The sequence below is a fragment of the Kogia breviceps genome, chromosome 6 (assembly GCF_026419965.1).
Source record: "Kogia breviceps isolate mKogBre1 chromosome 6, mKogBre1 haplotype 1, whole genome shotgun sequence".
NCBI lineage: Eukaryota > Metazoa > Chordata > Mammalia > Artiodactyla > Physeteridae > Kogia > Kogia breviceps.
This window is the reverse complement of record NC_081315.1, coordinates 145536250-145562816: the sequence shown is the minus strand read 5'-3', so window position 1 is coordinate 145562816 and position 26567 is coordinate 145536250. Positions and strand designations below refer to the sequence as shown.

General features: G+C 42.3%; 1 protein-coding gene across 3 annotated transcripts in view; it reads left to right on the top strand.

The window, feature by feature from the left end:
• The first annotated feature begins 1058 nt into the window (after positions 1-1058).
• Positions 1059-26567, top strand: part of FAM193A (family with sequence similarity 193 member A) — a 169012-nt gene continuing 143503 nt past the window's right edge. For all 3 annotated transcript variants that reach the window (XM_059065987.2, XM_067036816.1, XM_059065988.2), the window contains exon 1: positions 1059-1121. The gene's annotated coding sequence lies outside the window, so the exon portion shown is untranslated. The remainder of the gene's footprint in view (positions 1122-26567) is intronic.

Genomic DNA, 26567 nt, shown 5'->3' with positions numbered 1-26567 from the left:
GAGCCAGCCAGTGGAGGAGGCGGATTCGAACCCGGAGCCAGGCCAAGGTCACCGGGCCTTTCCTGGCGGGCCAGAGCCGAAGCTGCTCGCCCGGAGCGTCCCAGGGACCGGACCGGCCTGCGGACCCGGTGGCGGGGGCGCGGGGCGCTGGGGCGTCCGGGAGCCTGTCAAAGAGGCGGAACTCCTCGCCGCCAGCCTTGTAGTTCCTCCACCGCGGACGACGCGGCCCTGAGCTGGCCGGACCACTCCGCCCAACTACAGGTCCCAGAAGACCGCGCGGCGCGGGTGGGGCCGCGCGGCGCGAGCGCAGGGTGACGTCACCGCCGCATCCAGCTCCCCTGCCGCAGCCCCTCGCGGCGTCCGGGCGCTCGGTCGCGCGCGGCCTGACGGGAGTCGTGGTCCCCGCGCCGGACACCCACAGCGGCAGAGTGGGCGCGCGGACTCCAGCTCCCGGCGTGCCCTGCGTGCCGGCGCAAATTAACGGCGGGCGGGGAGGGCGCGGCAGAGGGGGAGCGGCGCTCGGGAGGGCGGAGTAAGGCGGGGGGGGGGAGGGCGCCCACACCCCTCCCCCTCCCCGCCGCTCCTTCCCCCTCCCCCGACGTAAACTGGGATCCCTTTCCCCTTGTGTCCGCCATATTGGACTCTAACTCTGGTCAGCGGCGGCGCCGGGCCCGGTGGACTCGCCGTTGCTCCCGCCCAGCGGCCGCCCCGCAATTCCCGCCCGCCCGGCCCTCCCCGCCCGGAGGCGACCCCGCGCAGCGCCCCCCGCCCGCGGCCGGCCGGAGCGCCCCGCCGCTGCCTCAGCCTCCCCGCCTTCCCCGCCCTCCGCCGCCGCCCGCGGCCCCGCGCCCGCTCCGCGCCCTCCTCGCCCGCCCGCCCGCCCGCCCGCCATGAGCCCGGCCGACGCCAAGCGCGGGGCCAAGCGCCGGAAGAACAAGCGGGGCGGCGGCGGCGGCGGCTCGGGCGGTGGCAACGGCGGCGCGGGCGGCGGCAAGGCCGGCCCGGCGGCGGCGCTGCGCGGTTCCCAGGCCACGGGCCTGGCAGCTCCGGGCGGCGCGGCGGCGGCCAACGGGCCCCTCGGCGCGGGCGCGGGCGGCGCCGCCCCCGGAGGCTACTTCGAGGTAAGCGGCGGTGGGGCGGGGGCGGGCGCGGGGCGGGGGCCACCGGCGGCTGGCGCCCTGACAGCCTCCTGCGGGGCCGGCGGGGACCGCGGGCCGGGGTGGGAGGCGCCGCCGACCCGTGCCCGGAGCCTAGGGCCGGGCTGCAGCGCGCCAGGTGCCGCATCTCCCGGGAGCGCGGCGCCGCCTGCCCACCTGCACGGCGCTGTCACGGATCCGGACTAGTGCCGTGTCGCCCCGCGCGGAGGTCGTCCTTGAGGTTACTCGGGTGCAATTCCAGAATAATTGTGAGTCAGGTGACGAGCGGGTCTTCCCTCGCGGTGCCCACCTCCTCCACGCCTGGCGAATGATCATCGGGAAGTGCCTCCTAGAAGTTTTCTTGTTCTTCTCCAAAACGGTCATTTGAAAGATACCTGACAGTCTTCGGAGGTGGCGGCCCTGGCTCTTCACCCTTGCTTTTAAAAAGTTTTTAGAGGTAATTGGTGGTCTGGTTACTCAGGTATATATTTAGGGTTTGAACTTAAGGAATTTGAGTAGTAATTTTTTCTGTTTTGCTTTTGAAGGCAGCTAGCATACACTGCCTCTGTCAGTTGTGGATTGCTGCCACTTTTATTCCGCTCTTGGTCACAACACTTTACAAGACACAGTACTGGTACGTGGGTATGCAGTTGGCAGTCATTTCCACTCATTCATTTGTCTCCTGAAAGATAATGGGTTTTTTCAAAAGTTATGTTGTTAGGACTGTTAAATTAAGTTGTTTTAAAGACATTTGCAACAGTAACAACAAAAGCCTCATCAGGAGTATTTATTTGTGTGCCAAATTCCGAGACAGAAATTGTTTTATGCGGGATTCTAAATGTTGTGTTGGAAACGATATGTAGTGAGAGCAGGTAAAAGAAATCATTGCATATGGCATGGCTCTCTGATGCTTATACTATTATACGAATACGCAGTGTTCTCTGCAGTTGGAGCTTCCTTCAGATTATGTTGTCAGATTTGTTTTGGGTGCTGGGTTGTAGCCCTGGAGGTTGCCATTTTCCAGTACACTGGAGAGCGAAAGGGGTGTAGTTCTTGGGATCCAGGGTGAGGCTTATGCATTTGCATCGACGGAGTGTAAATTAAGGGCAGTGCTTGTTGCTGCTGGGGAGGGGAGGCTGGGAGGTCTGCCTAAACAAATGCTTTACAAAAGTGTTTCTAATATTGGCTGTAGTTGGGTATAAAATACACCCATTTTTATTGACTTAATAAAAATTCTTATACTATCCTTTCATACCATTATTTCAGGTTTAATAATTCTCCATCACTTTGCAATGTTTGGCTAAAATAACCGTTCAGTTATTCTTCTTTTTTCTAATTATTTTTTCATAATTCCTTTTATTTATTTAATTTTGGCTGTGTTGGGTCTTCGTTGCTGTGTGCAGGCTTTCTCTGGTTGCTGAGAGCGGGGGCTACTCTTCGTTGCAGTGCGTGGGCTTCTCACTGCGGTGGCTTCTCTCGTTGTGGAGCACGGGCTCTAGGTACGCGGGCTTGAGTAGTTGTGGCACACGGGCTCAGTAGTTGTGGCTCATGGGCTCTAGAGCACAGGTTCAGTAGTTGTGGCACGCAGGCTCTAGAGCGCAGGCTCAGTAGTTGTGGCGCACGGGCTGAGTTGCTCCGCGGCATGTGAGATCTTCCCGGACCAGGGCTCGAACCCGTGTCCCCTGTATTGGCAGGCGGATTCTCAACCACTGCGCCACCAGGGAAGCCCTCAGTTATTATTCTAATCACACTTTTGAACTAACATAACCATACGCCTAGTACTATTTTTGTTTGACAGGACTGTGTTCTGTTAAACTTAGGAATCCAGAGTTTTGACCATGACGCACTATCAGCAATAAAATTTACCACACACACACTCACACAGCAGGTTTTACAAAACAATACTCTGAGACTTTTTGATCTTTTCTCTTCCGTTCAATTTCATTAATAAAATGCTGGTTGTATTTTATTAATGAATTATTAATATTATTTTACTTATGTACTGTTGAGTTGTGACCTGAACTTTTAAAAACACTCTATTTTACTATATTTTAAAGTTTTAAAGCTGTCTTTAGTTTTAAAATTTTTTCACAAGTGTTTTAATAATAGTGCATCAAAGATACTCTTTATGGTAGCGGGGTCATGCCAATCACAAAAATTCTTCATGTAATTCTGAAACCTCTGAATTGTTTCCCTACAGATGGTGAGCTTTGGGGGACACCTCATCTAGGGCAGAACAGGCACCCAAGACAGCGTTTGTCAACAAGTAATGGTGAATGGGTACTGGCCCTGCATTTCCCAGAGAGGGTTATGATTCTTGGGGTGCATGTTTCTATTTCATATTGGGTCACTGGGGCAGAAGGTGTCTAAGGGAAGTAAGAGTGGAAGGACTGTCTTGATTCTCAGGAGGGGTCTTAGGCCCACTGCCCAGTGTGCTGGGCACAGCACTGAGCATTAGACCCAGGACCACCCTCATCAGAGGCGGCTTCTGAGGAAAGAGGGCATTTTTGCATGTAGGTGGCTTCTACAAAGAAATGAGGGCTGTAGGATAAGTAGGAAAACATAGCTTAGCTTATAGAGTCTTCGGCCCACAACAAAACTCTGGTGTACAAAGCTCAGGGGACACAAACTTGATAGGTTCTGTTCCCTCGGGCACAGGCTCACACGCCCCGGTTTTCTAGGTGGTATGGCTTCCGGCTCCTAGGGTTGTTGGAAGAATTAAACCCGTGTGGAGGCTGCACGGTGCTCACACAGTGCCTAGCGGCACACAGTGCTGTGCATGTGCTTGATGGTCGTTTTCAGGAGGCTGGCCTGGCTTGCTTTATAGGGCTCTGCTGCAGGATGTTATTGATGAAGCTTTCCCACTTGTGAAATGATGTAAAAATGATGACATGTGTCTTGGACAAGTCCCGCTCTAACAGCCTAGTGTGCTGGTCTGCTCTTATGTGACAGTAAAGGGTTAGCCCTGAGTAAAAACTTGGTAGGTGAAGGATATCATGAAAATACGTTACTTTTTTGCATTTCTATTTTAAAATGTAATTTTCATAGTGTTCATGATGTGTTAAGAAAGAGAGAAGCTTACAAAATAGAAAACAGTGTTTGTGGGAATTTCCTGGCAGTCCAGTGGTTAGGAATCCACGCTTTCACTGCTGGGGGCCCAGGTTCAATCTCTGGTCCAGGAACTAAATCCTGCAAGCCGCATGGCATGGCCAAAAAAGAAAAAGAAAACTAAATCCTGCAGACAGCATGGCATGGCCATTTTTGTAAAGTGTCTGTGTGTATATATATTTGCATAGGAAAGTCTGATAGGGTATACACATCAAAATATTTCGTGGTGGAAGTCCTGATGGCTTTCTTTTTTCCTTTTTGCACATGCCTCAAGCTTTAAGACTTTTCTACAATGAACATTACTTATGGACAGAAAGGTGAATGATACTTTTACAACCTGATATTACCAACGGTTTTTCTTTTTCAAGTAAAACTGATTTGGGCTTTTCCCACTCTTTAACAGTTAAACATTTAGGTATTTACACAAAATAAAAATATTTATACCATCAGAATTCTGTAGTTGAATCAGTGTACAAAATTAAGTCATACACATATTATTTACCAAAATTTTTGTATTGTGGAAATTGATCCATGTTATTAGCTGTTGGGATATCAAATTACATAAAATTTACACTTTTGGAGAGCTCAAATGGGAATTTAGGGCTATTTTTGTAACGCTGTTAGAGGTTTATAAAAGGAAGCTGTTTGGGGTAGGGATCAAAGTACATTTCAAACAGTGATATTACAGTTTTAAAGTCAGAGAAACATGTAGTGTAGGGAGCATTTGTAATAACGTAAATCCTCTTTCATTGCTGAAAAGGTGGCAAGAAGGAGATAATATTATTAATGTTTAAAGGCCACCACACAGTGTACCCTGTGGTCAGATGGTGTGATTATGTATCTTGGGGTATACTGGATGCTCCCTGTGTTGTAGAAATAGCTGCCGTGACGAAATGAGGTTTAGTCATTACTCTGTCTAGTGCACATTTGCCTTAGTGACCTGAGGAAGTAAAGATCTAGAACCTTACGTGATTTAGCTAAGTTTGACAGTGGGTAAAGCTGCAGAGAGCATCTCTGTGGTGCAGTATTCTATGTATGTGTACACCCATGGGACCGGTATTTCACCATACAGAATATAGATAAAGAATATTCCCAGTACCCTAGAATGTGCCTTGTTCCCTTCCTTGTCACCGCTACCACTGTTCTCATGTGTTTTGCCTGTTTTTGAATTTCACTTAGAAGTACTCTGAGCTGGTGCTGTTTGGCTCAGCCTTATATTTGAGATGCATCCGTGTTGTTGATGTAGCAAGTCATCATTCTTTTCCACGGCGTGCAGTTTTCCATCGCGTGAATATTCCACAATCTATCCATTCTAATGGTGATGGATATTTGGCTTATTTTATTTTATGGCTGATATGAATCAAACTGATATGCACATTCCTGTACATGTTTTTGGTGGATAAGAGTGTTCCTTTTTGTTGAGCATATGCCCTAAGTGGATTTGCTAGGTATACATGTGGTTTGACTCTAGTAGATACTGCCAGAGAGGTTTTCGAAGGGGTTTTCCTGTATGCTAATCAAAAAAATTAACGTGTAGTAAAATATATTTTGTATGTATATATATTGGGCTTGTGGCATGCAGGATCTCAGTTCCCTGACCAGGGATTGAACCTGGGCCACGGTAGTGAAAGCCCGGAATCCTAACCACTAGGCCACCAGGGAACTCCCCTGAATTTATGTTTTTTGATGTACAGTTGTTTGGACTTTAACACACGTGTAGATTCATGTACCACTGTCAGGATACAGAGCAATTTCATTACCCAGAAAGGCTCCCTCCTGCTGTTCCTGTGCAGTCACACTCTTCCCCCACCCCTAAACTCTGGACAGCCACTTACTGTGCTTTTGTCTTCTGGGGAAGTCATATAAATGGAATCATACAGTATGTAACTTTTTTTTTAAACTTTTTATTTTTGATGTGGACCGTTTTTAAAGTCTTTATTGAATTTGTTGCAGTATTGCTTCTGTTTTATATTTGGGTTTTTTGGCTGCAAGTCATGTGGGGTCTTAGCTCCCTGACCAGGGATCAATCCCCACCTGAACTCTTAACCACTGGACCACCAGGGAAGTCCCTAGTATGTAACTCCCTGAGGCTGGTTCCTTTCACTAAGCTTAGTCATTTTGAGATTCATCCAGGTTGATGCAGGTTCCTTTTTACTGCCCGGTAGTGTTCTGTTGTGTGGATGTACCACAGTTATATCCTTTCTCCCATTGGTAGACACTGGGGTTCCTTTAGTTTTTGATGATAATAAATAGAGCTGCTATAAAACATTTGTGTACAGGTTTTTGTGTGACAGTAAATTTTCATTTCTCTAGGGTAGATACCAAGGAGTGGGAGCAGGCTCATGTGGTAACATTATAAGAAACTGCCAGACTATTTTCCAGAGTGGCTGCACCATTTCGACTTCCCACCAGCAATGATGAGAGTTCAGTTGCTCTGCATCCATGCTAGCACTTGTTATTGTCAGTAGATATTATTTTAACCATTAATAAATAGGTGTGTAGTGGTGTTGTGGGTTTTTTTTTTTTTTTTTTTTTTTTTTTTTTTCGGTACGCGGGCCTCTCACTGTTGTGGCCTCTCCTGTTGCGGAGCACAGGCTCCGGTCGCGCAGGCCCAGCGGCCATGGCTCACGGGGGGCCCAGCCGCTCCGCGGCATGTGGGATCCTCCCGGACCAGGGAACGAACCCACATCCCCTGCAGTGGCAGGCGGGCTCTCAACCACTGCGCCACCAGGGAAGCCCGGTGTTGTGGTTTTAATTTATATTTCTCGAGTGCCAATTAAAAAAAAATAATAATTAATTAATTTTTGGCTGCGTTGGGTCTTCGTTGCTTTGCGCAGGCTTTCTCTAGTTGTGGCAAGCGGGGGCTGCTCTTTGTTGCAGTGAGTGAGCTTCTCATTGCAGTGGTTTCTCGTTGCAGAGCACAGGCTCTAGGTGCGCAGGCTCAGTAGTTGTGGCTCTCGTGCTCTAGAGCGCAGGCTCAGTAGTTGTGGCGCATGGGGTTAGTTGCTTCACGGCATGTGGGATTTTCCTGGACCAGGGATCACACTGTGTCCCCTGCATTGGCAGGTGGATTCTTAACCACTGCACCACCAGGGAAGTCCCTCCCTAGTGACTCCTGTTATTGAACACTTTTCATTTGTTTATTTGCCATTCTTGTATACTCTTGGGTGAAGTGTTTATTGAAGACTTTGCTTATTTTTATTTATTATTTATTTATTTATTTTAGGACTTTGCTTATTATTATTATTTTTTTTTGCGGTACGCGGGCCTCTCACTGTTGTGGCCTCTCCCGTTGCGGAGCACAGGCTCTGGACACGCAGGCTCAGCGGCCATGGCTCACGGGGGGCCTAGCCGCTCCGCGGCATGTGGGATCTTCCCGGACCGGGGCACGAACCCACGTCCCCTGCATCGGCAGGCAGACTCTCAACCACTGTGCGACCAGGGAAGCCCCGACTTTGCTTATTTTTAATTGAGTTGTTTTATTTTCTTAGTTTTGAGTTTTGAGAGTTCTTTATAATTCTGGTTATGAGTCCTATGTCAGATTTGTGATTTGCAAACATTTCCTTTCAGTCTGTAGCTAGTCTTTAAAAAAAAAAAAAAAATATATATATATATATATATTTATTTATTTATTTGTTTGTTTGCTTGGCTGCACCAGGTCTTAGTTGCAGCATGCATGTGAGATCTAGTTCCCCGACCAGGGATAGAACCCGGGCCCCCTGCATTGGGAGCACAGAGTCCCAACCACTGGGCCACTAGGGAAGTCTCTGTAGCTAGTTTTTATACTTTATTAACTGTTTTTTGTTTTTTTTTTTCAAAGAAAAAGAATTAAATTTTGATGAAGTTCGGCTTCCTAGTTATTTCATTTTGGGGTCATACTTTTTGGTATCACGTCTAAGAACTCTTTCTTTTATAAAACCTCATGTTATAAAGTTTTTTTCCCTATATTCTAAAAATGCCATAGTTGTACATTTAGGTCTGTGATTTATTTTGAGTTAATTTTGTATAAGGTATCAGATTTGGGTAGGGGCTCTTTCTTTTTCTCCACCCATATAGTTGTCAGGTTTGTTCCAAACCCATTTGTTGAAAGGATACTCTTTGTCCATAGAATTGACTTTTCACTTGTGTCAGAAATAACTTTATTTGTGTGGGTTATTTCTGGACTGTATTCTGTTCCATTGGTTTATCCCATTGCCTATGCCACATTGTCTTAATTACTGTGAGTCTTAAAAAATTAACAAGGTGATTCCTCCAACTTAAAAAAAATTGTTTTTGCTATTTAGTCATTTTGCTTTTCCATGCATTTTAGAATCAGCTTGTCTGGGTCTACAAATAATTCTGCTGGGCTTTGATAGGAGTAGCCTTAAATTTGTAGATCAATTTGATGGAGAATTGACATGTTAACTGTGTTGAATCTTCCAGTCTGTGAACATGGTGTGTGTTTCTATTTATTTGATTGTCTTTTATTTTTTAAAAAATTGAGATAGAATTTACATATAGCACATCTTTGATTTCTTTCATCAGTGTTTCGTAGTTTTCAGCATACATATCCTGTACGTTTTTTAGAGTCATAAATTATTTCATTTTTTTTCAACTTTTGTAAATGGTGTTTTTAAGAATTTCAGTTTCTTTTTATTCATTGCTGATATGTAAAGATGTGATTAATTTTTGTGTTCAACTTCTATCTGTTGATCTTGCTAAAATCACGTATCCTGAGAGTTTTTTTGTGGATTTATTGAGGTTTTCTGTGTAGGTAATCGTGTCTGTGAATAGTGCATTTTTTTGTTTCCTATTCTGTATGCCTTTTATTTCTTTTTCTTTCTTTATTGCACTGGGTAGGGCTTTTAGTACAATTTACTTGTTTCTGACTTTAGGGGGAAAGCATTCAGTCTTTCGCAATAAATTGTGATGTCTATTGTAGATTTTTTTGTAGATGCCCATTATTATGTTGAAGTTTCTATTTCTAGTTTGCTAAGAATTTTCTCAATAGGTGTTAAAATTTGCCAAGTGGTTTTTGAATCTATTGATATAACTGTGTGTTTTTTCTTCTTTAGTCTGTTAATGTGGTAGATCACATTTTTGATTATTGGATATTGAGCCAGCTTTGCATTCCTGGAAAAAACCCTGCTTGATCGTGGCATATTACTCGTTTTAAATTAATTGCTGGATTCACTTTACTAATATTTTGTTGAGCATTGTTGCATCTATTTTTTATAAGATATACATAAGTAGTTTCCTTATATTGTCCTTGTGCCTGGCTTTGGTGTTAGTATAATGCTGGCCTCATAAAGCATATTAAGAATCATTCCCTTCTATTTTAGTACTTTGTGCTTTTCAGAGAACTGGTCCATTTCAACTTAGTTGCTGAGTTTATATGTGCAGAATTGTTGGTAGTGTTCCTTTTATCCTTTTTTTTTTTTTTTTTTGTGGTATGCAGGCCTCTCACTGCTGTGGCCTCTCCCATTGCGGAGCGCAGGCTCCGGACGCACAGGCTCAGCGGCCAGGGCTCACGGGCCCAGCCGCTCTGCGGCATGTGGGATCTTCCCGGACCGGGGCACGAACCCGTGTCCCCTGCATTGGCAGGCGGATTCTCAACCACTGCGCCACCAGGGAAGCCCCCTTTTATCCTTTTAATGTCTGTGGAGGTCTGTGTCCTCTCTTTGATTCCTCATATTGGTAATTTGTCTTCTCTCTTTTCTGCCAGTCTTGTAGAAGTTCCTCAAGTTTTTAATCTTTTTAAAGAACCAGCTTTTAGTTTTGTTGATTTTTTTCTATTATCTTTCTTTTTTTGATTTTATTATTAAAAAAAAATTTATTTTTATTCTATTTTGTATTCTTTACCTTATTTCTTTCTTTGGGTTTATTTTGATTTTTATTTTTTAATTCCTTAAAGTAGAAGCTTAGATTATTGATTTGAGACTATTTTTCTTTCCTAATATACATATTCTCAATATACATATTTCTTTATATATATATGTGTATATATATGTATATATGCACATGCTATAAACTTCCCTCTTAGCCATAATTTAGCTTCATCACATAAATTTTGGTATGTTATACTTTCATTTTCATTCAGTTTAAAACATTTTCTAATTTCCCTTGAATCTTTCTGTTTGTTTCACGGGTTATTTAAAAGTATGTTCTTGAATTTCCTGTTATCATGTTACTGTGTTCTAGTCTAGTTCCAGTATGGTCAGAGAACATGCTTTTATGATTTTAATTATTTGAAGAATTTTAAGGTTTTATGGTCTATCTATTAAAACATGTATACATTAAAACATGTATATTCTGCTATTATTATTTTAAATTATTTATTTATTTATTTTTGGCTACATTGGGTCTTCATTGCTGCACGTGGGCTTTCCGTGGTTGCGGTGAGTGGGGGCTACTCTTCATTGCGGTGCACAGACATCTCATTGTGGTGGTTTCTCTTGTTGCGGAGCACGGGCTTCAGTAGTTGAAGCTTGCAGGCTTAGTAGTTGTGGCACACGGCCTTAGTTGCTCCACGGCATGTGAGATCTTCCTGGACCAGGGCTCAAACCCATGTACCCTGAATTGGAAGGCGAATTCTTAACCACTGCACAGTCAGGGAAGTCCCTATTCTGCTATTATCGAGTGGCGTGATCTCTCAAGTTTCAGCTAGATTTTTTTGTTTAATGCTATATTCCTTCCTTTTAAAAATTTGTATTGGTGTGTAGTTGATTTACAATGTTGTGTTAGTTTCAGGTGTACAGCAAAGTGAATCAGTTATACATTAATTCTATATTCTTGATGATTTTTTTGTTTACTAATTCTGTCAATTGCTGAGAGAGAAGTGTTGAATCTGGCTAAAATTGTGGATTTCTTCATTTCTCCTTACAGTTTGTTTAGTTTTTGCTTCATGTACTTTGAAGATCTGATGTTTGGTGCATATACATTTATGTTTGTTATGTCTTCTTGGTGACTTGACCCTATTTTTCATTTATGTTCCTCTTATCCCTGGTAGTTTTCTTGGCTCTGAAGACTGCTTTGTCTGATACTAGCATAGCCATTCCAGCTTTCTTTTAATTGGTATTTGCATGGTATATGTTCTTGTGTTCTTTTCCTTTTTACCTACCTATATACTTTTATTTGAAGTGGGTTTCTTATAGACAGCTGCTTGATTAATTTTCATTAATCATTCATATTCATGTTTTCACCTTTACTTGTATTTCGTTTACTTAGAATATGCTTATTAACTTGAGGCCTTTTTTCCTGACTTGATTACTAATTGAATATCTATTTGGTGCTAGTGTGGGGTGCTTCTCTGCATTGTATGACTCTCTCTGTTGGACTGTTTTTTGACCCTATAGGCTTTCTGAATACAGATGGAGACACAAGGTGACATTATTTTAGAGACTGTATAACCAGAATGAGCTGAAATTGAATAATTTGTATTTCATGAGCTTACAAGACTTTTTTTTTTTTTTTACAGTTCAAATCAATGTTAGTTTCTAGGTTATCTTAGAGTAATTCCAGTAATATTTGTGGCATTGAATTATTACACCTCCTGTGGAAATTAACTTTTTCTCATTCATAGAACACAAAGAACATTTTTCTCTTGATTTGAGTACATTATTAGTTACATCTTGAAACTGAATGAGAAGTTAAGGAATTTAACTTCCGACGACCCAGGATTTTTTTAACAACCTTTTTGTTTTGGAGTAATTTTAGACTTACAGAAAAGTTTCCAAGTTAGTATAGAGAGTTCTCATAGCCCCTTCAACCAACTTTCCCTAATGTTGACATCTCCCTTAACCTTTGTATGTTTGTCAAAACTAAGAAATTAAAATTGGTACAATATTGTTAACTACAGACTTTATTTGGGTTTCGCTGATTTTTCCACAAATAACCTATTTCTGTTCCTGGATTGAATTCAGGACACCACATTGCATTTAGTGATCTAGAATTTTAATTATTCTTAGCTGCCTTATCTATGAAATGGGAATATTGATTTTTATTTTCCTGAAGAATGTTCTACAAAAGCTAATTAGTACTTATGTTTCAAATATAGTAGTAATATTATATTAACTTTATTTATTTTTAAATTGTATTTATTGGGCTTCCCTGGTGGCACAGTGGTTGAGAGTCCGTCTGCCGATGCAGGGGACACGGGTTCGTGCCCCGGTCCGGGAGGATCCCACATGCCGCGGGGCGGCTGGGCCCATGAGCCATGGCCGCTGAGCCTGCGCGTCCAGAGCCTGTGCTCCGCAACGGGAGAGGCCACAACAGTGAGAGGCCCGCGTACCACAAAAAAAAAAAAAAAAAAAAATTGTATTTATTTTTGGCTCCATTGGGTCTTCGTTGCTGTGCATGGGCTTTCTCTATTTGTGGTGAGCGGGGGCTACTCCTTGTTGTGGCGCGCGGACTTCTCATTGCGGTGGCTTCTTTTTGTTGTGGAGCATGGGCTCTAGGTGCATGGGCTCAGTAGTTGTGGCTCGCGGGCTCTAGAACGCAGGCTCAGTGGTTGTGGTGCACGGGCTTAGTTGCTCCACGCATGTGGGATCTTCCCGGACTAGGGCTGGAACCCCTGTCCCCTGCATTGGCAGGCAGATTCTTAACCACTGCGCCACCAGGGAAGCCCCTGTATTTATTTTAAAATCAGTGAGATCGTTAACTATTTAATAGTTTGCTACAAGCTAATTTTTTCTTTCTCTAGAAGTGCTTGGCTGTTATTCCACTGTGGTGAAAGTAGTCCAGCAAGGGAAACACTCTCTACGAGTTCCTGCTGAGAGCTTAGCCTCCTCTTTAGAGATTACTGAAGGGGGTGACCTGTCAGTACAGGTACATCCCTAGTTGATGCTCAGGACAGCTTAGAGAAGGGAGTTACCAGCCCTATGCCAAAGTTGTTTGGTTGCCTTGGAGAAAGAAATTCCATAAGTGAATTCTTGACTTTCCTTATAATATTGTTGTTGGTTTCTGTTTTTAAAAACATAAAAAGCAGCATCACTCATTAAGTGGCTTAAGTTGTAGTTACTATCAATATTCTCTATTTTAATTTTTTTTCTTTTGGCTGCGCCGGGTGGCTTGCAGGATCTCAGTTCCCCAACCAGGGAATGATCCCAGGCCACAGCAGGGAAAGTGCCGAATCCTAACTGCTAGACCACCAGAGAACTCCCCAGTATACTCTTTTCCTTTAAAAGAACAGTTGTATCTCACTTTTAAAAAGAAAAATAGGAAGGTTATATCTGTCAACCAACCATTCCAGTTACATGCTTCTCTACAAACCATGATTTGATACTCCTTTGTGTGTTTGCACATTTACTGATGCCCGTACCAGTGTTCCAGTTGGAATGCTGGGATTGGCAAATCATAGACTCACAGAACTTTAGAACTGGGCGGGACAACAGCAGAACACACATTTATTGCTGAGACAGTATTTGCTAGCTGAGGACACTGAGGCCCAAAGAGTTGACTTTGAAAAATTCTTTTAATTGTCCTAGTGAGGGTCCTCTCGCACCTTTCAGCTCCTGGTGGCATTTATTACTTATCAGTAGTCACCCAAGATATAAAATCCTCCTGTTATTCTAGTCTTACTTATTCTCATCCCAGTCTGTACATCTTGTCTGTCTCTAAGTCAGGCTTTGCTACTACTTTCTTCACCTTTTCTACACATAAACCTGCCGCTGGCCTGAGTAGCTGGAAGCCTTCACGTTGCTCTGATGACACCTCCACTTGTTCTTCCTACTGCGCCCTGTCTGCCAGACTCCGGCCGACGAGCAGGCTCTCGTCCTTCTTGCTCTCAGCTAGCTTTGTCCTGCCTTGCTCCTCCGCTGCTGCCACCACCTTTGTCTGGCACCATGGTAGCCACGTTGCTCTGCCTGTACGGTGCGGCCTGCATAGCGTGAACAGGCCGTGTCCTCTGCGCCTTTGCTGGTGCTGCTTCTGCGCGATGTTTCTCTCTCTTCGTTGCCCAGTTAGCTGCTGTCTCTCCGGGAGGAGGTCATGCGCCGTCCGTCCGTGTGGGAAGTGTTGCCTTCAGCACCCTCGGCCAAGCTGTTGCCTCCCTCTGGGTTCCCTTGGTACCTGTCTTTAGCTTGGCCACAGCCCTGGGTTAGGCTGGCTTGCACTCCCTGGGTTATTGGAATGTTTTCTGTAAACTGTGCTCTGTGGCTTACTCGGTATATAGTGCATCCTCAGAAAACGCTGCTCTGGCATCCAGGCCAGCTGATGTGAGCTCCTGCAATTTCTTCCTCTCCCTTTTTTCTGAAATGTGTTGTCCTTGTCTTCTAATTTGGAAGAAAGCATTTGTCCTTTTTTTCAAAGTTAATCCTATACTCCAGAGGTTCTTAACTGATAGATTTGAGTGAGTCTGTTAACCCATGGGAACTCAGGGCAAAATTTGTGTGTGAATATATTACCTCAGGGTCTTTTCCAAAGCTCTCTGTCCTTTCTCTCCTGGGTCTTGAATCTTTCCTCCTCTATTGGGTTGTTTTCCATTCAGATTTTGAGTTTACCATTTTCCCTTTCCCCTCAGTCTGTCTCTTGACCGTGCTTAACCATTTTAGGCACACTTTTGTCTAATGCTGTCCTACGCATTGCTGCCAAATCACTTGAAATAATGGATAATAATACTGGTTAATGATACTAGTTGATACTGCTTCTACTTCCTTCATCCTCAACTCCTGTTTTCCTCGCTGATTGAGCTCTTTCATCTACCACTCTCATCAGCCTTCCCAGAGGTCATTAAGTGATCATACTTTAAAAATCCTGTAGTTGTTTTAAAATTCTGATATCCTTTGAGCTTGTTGCATCTGACCTTGATCATACATGCCTTTCTGGAACTCTCTTTTGCCTTTCTTTGTATGGCCATGTCCTGGTTCTTCTACCACCACACTTAACAGCACTCACCTTGTTACAGGTGAGTCTATGTCTAGTTCTTCCTCTCAAGTTCAGACTTAACACTTGATATTTTTACCATGTGTTGGTAGAGATTTCTGATCATAGTTAGAAACTCACAGGGTTGGTTAAGTCTACTATTATGGTTGTGCTTACTAGAATGATGGCGGAGGCCTGTGTTCCCATCATCTGTGTCAAATGAACTCAGCTCGTCCATGTTTAGACTAAACTCTTCTTTCCACATTACAAAGTAGTGCTTAGGTATTACTGGTTTCTTTGCTAGAAAATTTTTCAAGAGAAGCTTTTTTTCTAAAGATCTCAGGCCAGTTGTATGTGGTTGTACATTGGACACATCTCTCAGGTAAGAAGATTGTGCTAGATAATCTTGACGTTCTTTACAACTTTATGATTCTCTGGTTGTCACTCCTTTGGTCACACACTTTGAGAGACCACGCGTTGCCCACTGCAGGGGTCTCTAACGTGTGGTATACGTCATAGGCCTATGTGGAGTAAGTAAGATGCTCCTCGGTGCTGCAGGAAGAGCATATTAGTCCTTATGATTTTAAGTAAGACATTACACTTTACAGGTATTTAGTATGTGGATCGAGACTGACACCCTCGCTTGATCTGTATTTCAGAATCATGAGTCTTGCCGTGATTTCTGAGGTATCTTGAGTCAATAGAGGATGTTTGTTCACGTAAAGGAGTGACGCCTATGGCAGTTAATGAGTGCTCATTAAGTACATTCATGACTTCTGCTGTCTAGTTTTAATTAAACTGGTCCTCACAAAACAGGCAGTCTTAGAAGAAACCCTGGATTGGAGATACTGCCCATAATGGAAGCATATGAAACAACAAGGAAATTGATGGCAGAGCCACCTCCACTACTTCCTGCACAATTAACCATGTAATGAGGTTGAGAAAATGATCTCAGCAGAACTAGTAATTGACTGCCAAAGATTATTTGAACTGTGGAGTTATATCCACTTTTATTAATGACTAATCATGTCGAAAGTGGTTATCTTTTTAAAAATTTTATTTATTTCATTTATTTTATTTTTGGCTGCGTTGAGTCTTCATTGCTGCTGCGCACTGGCTTTCTCTAGTTGCAGTGAGTGGGGGCTACTCTGTCGTGGTGCGTGGCCTTCTCATTGCGGTGGCTTCTCTTGTTGCAGAGCATGGGCTCTAGGTGCACGGGCTTCAGTAGTTGTGGCACATGGGCCCAGCAGTTGTGGCTCGCGGGCTCTAGAGCGCAGGCTCAGTGGTTGTGGCTCACGGGCCCAGCCGCTCCGCCGCACGTGGCATCTTCCCGGACCGGGGCACGAACCCGTGTCCCCTGCATTGGCAGGTGGATTCTTAACCACTGCACCACCAGGGAAGCCCCAAAGTGGTTATCTTGTCTTGAGATTTAGAGAAGGAAAGTGTATATAGCCTTCACAGTCAGCAGAATATTTACAAACTAAGCATCCCGAAGAGAAAAAGCACCTATGCATTTTGCAGCAGTGTTTAAAGTCATATAATGTTCCATCTAGTACTTATAAAATTTCATTAAGCTTAAGGATGAACTTCTTTTGAGGCAACTTACATTTCTATAAGGTTCAGTTGCAGAAGCAACTGCAGCCAGTTTTGCACAGACAGGTATTTAATACAGAGAATCAGGAACATACAACGTTTTGGAAAGGGCTGGTGGAACAGCGTCTCTAGGCTGTGCTGCTGAGAATGATTTGCAGAACAAAAGTACCTTACTCAGCCAGGGAGCTGGTCAAGCTAATCCACAGCATCTTCTGTGCTTGTCTAATACTAACAGACAAAAGGGCCACATGCGGGCCCTGGGAAATCCCTCTCTTCCAGCTGGGAGTGAGGGAGTGGGCAGAAGGGCTAAATAATTCCCGGGAAGCAAAATGGCAACAAAATAAACACATTCCTTTGATAGCAAATACTTTTGGGGTATTCACAGAAGATATTGCAGAAGATTTGCAAGAAGTAAATTATTAGAATAAATGATGTGTGGAGGGTTTGTCCTGGGATGATGCAAACACCGTTGTTTCTTAACAGTTTTCAGCTTACGCTTTTTGGTAGATTCAAGTTGAGTACTTAAAGTGTGTGAGCTGCTGAATAGCTTAGAGCGTATATATTCTGAAACGACTTCTTTAATAAACAGGGTTTTGTGGGAAAACTAGATATAACCAATGATGGAGCAGCCCCTGTAATTAAAAAAAAAATTCTTGGATAGGGTAGGACTGCAGCAAGAACAGCACACGTGAAAGTTAGTTACCACATGATGCATAGAGAAGGTCTTAAAGCAACGGATTGAAGCCAGAAGCACAGAAGGGATCAGCCTGAGACCTTTACAAAGTAGTAAATCTTTACAAAGTTTATGATGAGATGGGGAGTAACTGAAAATACTTGGCAAGACACAGAGCTTTGCTGGTTATGTTGTGGCAAAATTGAAAGCATTGCCTATTCTGAGGTGAACTGAGTGTTTTTCTTTTACTTAAGGACAGGTGGTCTAAATTTGCGGAACTTTTCTGTAATGAGCGGCTGTCAGTAGAAAGCTACCTAGCAAATTTAGTATTTTTGAGAAAATAAAGACTTAATCTTCTTTCTCAAAGTGAAGGTGACATTGTAACACTGAGTAGAAAATTGCTTTTTGAAAGGAACTCTTGCTTTAGGAGCATTTTGAGAATGGATGTGTAGAGTTGTCTCCGTTATTTGTTTTGTTTTTGTTTTGCTAAGAATAACGTAAATAGTCATTTTACTGCACCCTTAAACTTGGAAATGAACTTTTAGCCTGTTTGAAAATTCCCTGTTAACGCTTAATTTTAGCCTTATTTTTTAAAAATACAAGAATGTCATGCTTCCTGATTCTGTGTAAGAACAAAGAACTCCAATGATTAAGATGGAAATTGACTAACATGATTAGTAAATACAGCTAGCAGTGTATTTCTTCCATCTAGATCTGTGGGTCTATAAAGGAGAAGCACCATTTTCAGTGAAGGCTGGCAGTAAAGCTAGCTTTCTAAATAATTGAATTTATAGTGCTCCAGAAATCTGGTTTTAACACAGACATACCAAGATTTAAAAAAATAATAAAGTACATTCAGTCACACTGATTTTCTTAAAATTTTTTCTCATGAGTTTTTGTGATATAAAATGTTTTCGGTATTAATAAGAAAGACAAGTTTGCAAAAATACAATTTTTTATATGTTATTGTATGTGTGTTTTGAGTGTATTTTTTATTGCATGTAAATTACATTCATCAACTGAGTCTGAGTGCCTTCTTTGTTTCTGGTAAGAGATGCAGGATGGGGCTTCCCTGGTGGTGCAGTGGTTGAGAGTCTGCCTGCCGATGCAGGGGACCACAGGTTCGTGTCCCGGTCCGGGAGGATCCCACATGCCGCAGAGAGGCTGGGCCCGTGAGCCATGGCCGCTGAGCCTGCGTGTCCGGAGCCTGTGCTCCGCAACCGGAGAGGCCACAACAGTGAGAGGCCCGCGTACCGCAAAAAAAAAAAAAAAAAAAAAAAGGAGAGAGAGAGATGTAGGATGACCTCAAAGCCATACTCTGAGCCCTTCCTGGACATACAGTCTGTTACGTGGCTGCTCAGGTCTTCCTGACTGGACTCCTTCCACAGGAGTGCCACATGCTGGTGACCAGGCAGGACCTTTCGCCAGCTGGGTCCCTTCTTCCTTTCTCTCGTCATCCTGTGCTTTCTCACACCTCATTTGGATCTTGGCTCCCCACTTTGGCTCTGCAGGAAAGCTTTTCTTTCACTTCCTCTCTTCTCCCACCCTCACCCTTCCTTCCCGTTATGCCTCCGAAGACTCCTACGGTCCTTCAGGGCGAACCTGATGCTTCCTTCTCCATTCTGCGTACCCTGATCCTCTCTCCGCTACAGCTGTTAGCCCTATGACATGTAACACGTTTGTATGTACCTGCACATTTATTGTCTTTTACTAGGTTGGAAGTTTATTAAATGCAGAAAAGTTTTAAGGGCATTGTAACCTTGTTCATAGCCCAATAAGTGTTTTTTTTTTTTTTTTAAACATCTTTATTGGGGGGCTTCCCTGGTGGCGCAGGGGTTGAGAGTCCGCCTGCCAGTGCAGGAGACACGGGTTCGTGCCCGGGTCCGGGAGGATCCCACATGCCGCAGAGCGGCTGGGCCCGTGAGCCATGGCCGCTGAGCCTGCACGTCGGGAGCCTGTGCTCCGCAACGGAAGAGGCCACAACAGTGAGAGGCCCGCGTACCGCAAAAAAACAAACAAACAAACAAAAAAAAGCAAAAAACATCTTTATTGGAGTATAATTGCTTTACAGTGATGGTTAGTTTCTGCTGTATAACAAAGTGAATCAGCTTTATGCATATGTGTATCCCCATATCCCCTCCCTCTTGCGTCTCCCTTCCACCCTCCCTATCCCACCCCCCCATCCCACCCCTCTAGGTGGTTGCAGAGCACCGAGCTGATTTCCCTGTGCTAAGTGGCTGCTTCCCACTAGCTATCTATTTTACATTTGGTAGTGTGTATACATCCATGCCACTCTGTCACTTCATCCCAGCTTATCCTTCCTCCTCCCCGTGTCCTCAAGTCCCTTCTCTACGTCTGCGTCTTATTCCTGTCCTGCCCCTAGGTTCTTCAGAACCTTTTTTTAATTTAAATTCCATATATATGTGTTAGCATACGGTCTTTGTTTTTCTCTTTCTGACTTACTTCACTCTGTATGACAGACTCTAGGTCCATCCACCTTACTACAAATAACTCAATTTCGTTTCTTTTTATGGCTGACTAATATTCCATTGTATATATGTGCCACATCTTCTTTATCCATTCATCTGTCGATGGACATTTAGGTTGCTTCCATGTCCTGGCTATTGTAAATAGTGCTGCAGTGAACACTGTGGTACATTACTCTTTTTGAAGTATTGCTTTCTCGGGGTATATGCCCAGTAGTGGGATTGCTGGGTCATACTAGTTTTTTAAGGAACCTCCATACTGTTCTCCATAGTGGTGGTATCAATTTACATTCTCACCAACAGTGCAAGAGGGTACCCTTTTCTCCACACCCTCTGCAGCATTTATTGTTTGTAGATGTTTTGATGATGGCCATTCTGACTGGTGTGAGATGATCTCTCATTGTAGTTTTGATTTGCATTTTTCTAACGATTAGTGATGTTGAGCATCCTTTCATGTGTTTGTTGGCAATATGTATATCTTCTTTGGAGAAATGTCTATTTAGGTCTTCTCCCCATTTTTGGATTGGGTTGTTTGTTTTTTTGATACTGAGCTGCATGAGCTGTTTATATATTTTGGAGATTAATCCTTTGTCCATTGATTCATTTGCAAATAGTTTCTCCCATTCTGAGGGTTGTCTTTTTGTCTTGTTTGTAGTTTCCTTTGCTTTGCACAAGCTTTTAAGTTTCATTAGGTCTCATTTGTTTATTTTTGTTTTTATTTCCCTTTCTCTAGGAGGTGGATCAAAAAGGATCTTGCTGTGATTTATGTCATAGAGTGTTCTGCCTATGTTTTCCTCTAAGAGTTTTATAGTGTCTGGCCTTACATTTAGGTCTTTAATCCATTTTGAGTTTATTTTTGTGTATGCTGTTAGGAACTGTTCTAATTTCATTCTTTTACATGTAGCTGTCCAGTTTTCCCAGCACCACTTACTGAAGAGACTGTCTTTTCTCCATTGTGTTTCCTTGCCTTCTTTATCAAAGATAAGGTGACTGTATGTGCGTGGGTTTATTTCTGGGCTTTCTATCCTGTTCCATTGATCTATATTTCTGTTTTTGTGCCAGTACTGTACTGTCTTGATTACTGTGGCTTTGTAGTATAGTCTGAAGTCCAGGAGCCTGATTCCTCCAGCTCCGTTTCTCTTTCTCAAGATTGCTTTGGCTCTTCAGGGTCTTTTGTGTTTCCATACAAATTGTGCAATTTTTTGTTCTAGTTCTGTGAAAAATGCCATTGGTAGTTTGATAGGGATTGCACTGAATTCTGTCGATTGCTTTGGTTAGTATAGTCATTTTTACAATGTTGATTCTTGCAATCCAAGAACATAGTGTATCTTTTCATCTGTTTGTATCATCTTTAATTTCTTTCATCAGCGTCTTATAGTTTTTTCTGTACAGGTCTTTTGTTTCCTTAGGTAGGTTTATTCTTAGGTATTTTATTCTTTTTTTTTTTTTTTTTTTTTTCCTGTATGCGGGCCTCTCACTGTTGTGGCCTCTCCCGTTGCGGAGCACAGGCTCCGGACGCGCAGGCTCAGCGGCCACGGCTCACGGGCCCAGCTGCTCTGCGGCATGTGGGATCCTCCCAGACTGGGGCACAAAGCCGCGTCCCCTGCATCGGCAGGTGGACTCTCAACCACCGTGCCACCAGGGAAGCCCAGTATTTTATTCTTTTTGTTACAGTGGTCATTGGGAATGTTTCCTTAATTTCTCTTTCAGATTTTTCATCATTAGTGTATAGGAATGCAAGATATTTCTGTGCATTAATTTTGTATCCTGCTACTTTACCAAATTCATTGATTAGTTCTAGTAGTTTTCTGGTAGCATCTTTAGGATTCTCTATGTATAGTGTCATGTCATCTGCAAACAGTGACAGTTTTACTTTTTCTCTGCTGATTTGGATTCCTTTTCTTTTTCTTCTCTGATTGCTGTGGCTAAAACTTCCAAAACTGTGGAATAATAGTGGTGAGAGTGTGTAGCCTTGTCTTATTCCTGATCTTAGAAGAAATGCTTTCAGTTTTTCACTATTGAGAATGATGTTGACTGTGGGTTTGTCATATATGACCTTTATTATGTTGAAGTAGGTTCCCTCTATGCCTACGTTCTGGAGAGTTTTTTATCATAAATGGGTGTTGAATTTTGTCAAAAGCTTTTTCTGCGTCTGTTGAGATTAACTTATGGTTTTTACCCTTCAATTTGTTAATGTGGTGTATCACATTGATTGTTTTGTGTATATTGAAGAATCCTTGCATTCCTGGGATGAATCCCACTTGATCATGGTGTATCATACTTTTAGCATGCTGTTGGATTCTGTTTGCTAATATTTTGTTGAGGATTTTTGCATCTATGTTCATCAGAAATTTTGGCCTGTGGTTTTGTGTGTCTGTGTGATCTCTTTGTCTGGTTTTGGTACCGGGGTGATGGTGGCCTTGTAGAACGAGTTTGGGAGTGTTCCTTCCTCTGCTATTTTTTGCAAGAGTTTGAGAAGGATGGGTGTTATTAGCTCTTCTCTAAATGTTTGATAGAATTCGCCTATGAATTCTTCTGGTCCTGGGCCTTTCTTTGTTGGAAGATTTTTATTCACAGTTTAAATTTCAGTGCTTGTGATTCGTCTGTTTATATTTTCTGTTTCTTCCTGGTTTGGTCTTGGAAGGTTGTGCTTTTCTAAGAATTTTTCCATTTCTTCCAGGTTGTTCATTTTATCGGCATATAGTTGCATGTAGTAATCTCTCATGATCCTTTGTATTTCTGCAGTGTCAGTTGTTCCTTCTCCTTTTTATTTCTAATTCTGTTGATTTGAGTCTTCTCTTTCTTTCTTGATGAGTCTGGCTAATGGTTTACCAATTTTGTTTATGTTCTGAAAGAACCAGCTTTTAATTTTATTGATCTTTGCTCGTTTCCTAAATTTCTTTTTCATTTATTTCTGATCTTATCTTTATGATTTCTGCTAACTTTGGGGTCTTTTTGTTCCTCTTTTATCTAATTGCTTTAGGTGAGAGGTTAGGTTGTTTATTTGAGAGTTTTCTTGTTTCTTAAGGTAGGATTGTATTGCTATAAATTTCCCTCTTAGAACTGCTTTTGCTGCATCCCATAGGTTTTGGGTCGTCGTGTTTTCATTGTCATTTGTTTCTAGGTATTTTTTGATTTTCTCTTTGATTTCGTCAGTGATCTCTTGGTTATTTAGTAGCGTCTTGTTTAGCCTCCATGTGTTTGTATTTATACAGTTTTTTTTCCTGTAACTGATGTCTAGTCTCAAAGCATTGTGGTCAGAAAAGTTAGTTGATACTATTTCAGTTTTCTTAAATTTACCAAGGCTTGATTTGTGACCCAAGGTATGGTCTATCATGGAGAACGTACCATGAGCACTTGAGAAGAAAGTGTATTCTTTTGTTTTTGGATGGAATGTCCTATGAATATCAATTAAGTCCATCTTGTTTACTGTGTCATTTAAAGCTTATGTTTCCTCATTTATTTTCATTTTGGATGATCTGTCCATTGGTGAAAGTGGGGTGTTAAAGTTCCCTACTATTACTGTGTTACTGTCGATTTCCCCTTTAATGGTTGTTAGCATTTGCCTTATGTATTGAGGTGCTCCTGTGTCGAGTGCATAAATATTTACAATTGTTAGGTCTTCTTCTTGGATTGATCCCTTGATTATTTTATAGTGTCCTTCTTTCTTTCTTTTAATAGTCTTTATTTTAAAGTCTGTTTTGTCTGATATGAGAAATGCTGTGCCAGCTTTGTTTTGATTTACATTTGCACGGAATATCTTTTTCCATTCCCTCACTTTCAGTCTGTATGTGTCCCTAGGTCTGAAGTGGGTCTCTTGTAGACAGCATATATATGGATCTTGTTTTTGTATCCATAAAGCCAGCCTGTGGCTTTTGGTTGGAGCATTTAATCCATTCACATTTAAGGTAATTATTGATATGTATGTTCCTATTACCATTTTCTTAATTGTTTCAGCTTTGTTTTTGTGGGTCTTTTCCTTCTCTTGCGTTTCCTGCCTAGAGAAGTTCCTTTAGCATTTGCTGTAAAGCTGGTTTGGTGGTGCTGAATTATTTTAATTTTTGCTTATCTGTAAAGGTTTTGGTTTCCATCAAATCCGAATGAGATCCTTGCTGGCTACAGTAATCTTGGTTGTAGGTTTTTCCCTTTCATCACTTTAAACATGTCCTGCCAGTGCCTTCTGGCTTGCAGTTTCTGCTGAAAAATAAGCTGTTAACGTTACGGTGATTCCTTTCTATGTTATTTGTTGCTTTCCTTTTCCTTTACAAATATTTTCCCTTTGTATTTAATTTGTTTTGAATTTTTGAAATTTATTTTATTTTTTATACAGCAGATTCTTATTAGTTATCCATTTTATACATATTGTATATATGTCAATCCCAATCTCCCAATTCATGACCCCACCCCACCGCTTTCCCCCCTTGGTGTCCATATGTTTGTTCTCTACATCAGTGTCTCAATTTCTGCCCTTCAAACCAGTTCATCTGCACCATTTTTCTAGGTTCCACATATATATGTTAACATACGATATGTTTTTCTCTTTTTGACTTACTTCACTCTGTATGACAGTCTCTGGATTCATTCACGTCTCTACACATGACCCAATTTCAATCCTATTTATGGTTGAGTAATATTCTATTGTATATATACACCACATCTTCCTTATCCATTCGTCTGTTGATGGGCATTTAGGTTGCTTCCATGACCTGGCTATTGTAAATAGTGCTGCAGTGAACATTGGGGTACATGTGTCTTTTTGAATTATGGCTTTCTCTGGCTGTATGCCCAGTAGCGGGATTGCTGGGTCACATGGTAATTCTATTTGTAGTTTTTTAAGGAACCTCCATACTGTTGTCCATAGTGGCTGTATCAATTTACATTCCCACCAACAGTACAAGAGGGTTCCCTTTTCTCCACACCCTCTTCAGCATTTGTTGTTTGTGATTTTCTGATGATACCCATTCTAACTGGTGTGAGGTGATACCTCACTGTAGTTTTGATTTGCGTTTCTGTAATAATTAGTGATGTTGAGCAGCTTTTCATGTGCTTGTTGGCCATCTGTATGTCTATTTTTTAAAATTTTATTTATTTATTTATTTATTTATTTATTTTGTGGTACGCGGGCGTCTCACTGCTGTGGCCTCTCCCATTGCGGAGCACAGGTTCCGGACGCACAGGCTCAGCGGCCATGGCTCATGGGCCCAGCCGCTCCGCGGCATGTGGGATCTTCCCGGGCCGGGGCACGAACCTGCATCCCCTGCATCGGCAGGCGGATTCTCAACCACTGCGCCACCAGGGAAGCCCCTGTATGTCTTTAGAGAAATGTCTGTTTAGGTCGTCTGCCCATTTTTTGATTGGGTTGTTTGTGTTTTCAATATTGAGCTGCATGAGCTGTTTATATATTTTGGAGATTAATCCTTTGTCCATTGATTCATTTGCAAATAGTTTCTCCCATTCTGAGGGTTGTCTTTTCGTCTTGTTTGTAGTTTCCTTTGCTTTGCACAAGCTTTTAAGTTTCATTAGGTCTCATTTGTTTATTTTTGTTTTTATTTCCCTTTCTCTAGGAGGTGGGTCAAAAAGGATCTTGCTGTGATTTATGTCATAGAGTGTTCTGCCTATGTTTTCCTCTAAGAGTTTTATAGTGTCTGGCCTTACATTTAGGTCTTTAATCCATTTTGAGTTTATTTTTGTGTATGCTGTTAGGAACTGTTCTAATTTCATTCTTTTACATGTAGCTGTCCAGTTTTCCCAGCACCACTTACTGAAGAGACTGTCTTTTCTCCATTGTATATCCTTGCTACCTTTGTCATAGATTAATTGACCATAGGTGCGTGGCTTTTTCCTCTGGGCTTTCTATCCTGTTCCATTGATCTATATTTCTGATTTTTGTTTTTGTGCCAATACCATATTGTCTTGATTACTGTGTCTTTGTGGTATAGTCTGAAATCAGGGAGTCTGATTCCTCCAGCTCCGTTCTTTTCCCTCATGACTGCTTTGGCTATTTGGCGTCTTTTGTGTCTCCATACGAATTTTAAGATTTTTTTGTTCTAGTTCTGTGAAAAAATGCCATTGGTAATTTGATAGGGATTGCATTGAATCTGTAGATTGCTTTGGGTGATATAGTCACTTTCACAATATTGATTCTTCCAATCCAAGAACGTGGTGTATCTCTCTTTGTATCATCTTTAATTTTTCTCATCTGTGTTTTATAGTTTTTTGCATACAGGTCTTCTGTCTCTCTAGGTAGGTTGATTCCTAGGTATTTTATTCTTTTTGTTGCAATGGTAAATGGGAGTGTTTCCTTAATTTCTCTTTCAGATTTTTCAACATTAGTGTTTAGGAATGCAAGAGGTTTCTGTGCATTAATTTTGTATCCTGCAACTTTACCAAATTCATTGATTAGTTCTAGTAGTTTTCTGGTGGCAACTTTAGGATTTTCTATGTATGTAGTATCATGTCATGTGCAAGCAGTGACAGTTTTACTTTTTCTTTTCCAATTTGGATTCCTTTTATTTTTTTTCTTCTCTGATTGCTGTGGCTAGGACTTCCAAAACTATGTTGAGTAATAGTGGCGAGAGTGAACATCCTTGTCTTGTTCCTGATCTTAGAGGAAGCGCTTTCATTTTTTCACCATTGAGAATGATGTTTGCTGTGGGTTTGTAGTATGTGGTCTTTATTATGTTGAGGTAGGTTCCCTCTACGCCCACTTTCTGGAGAGTTTTGTATCATAAA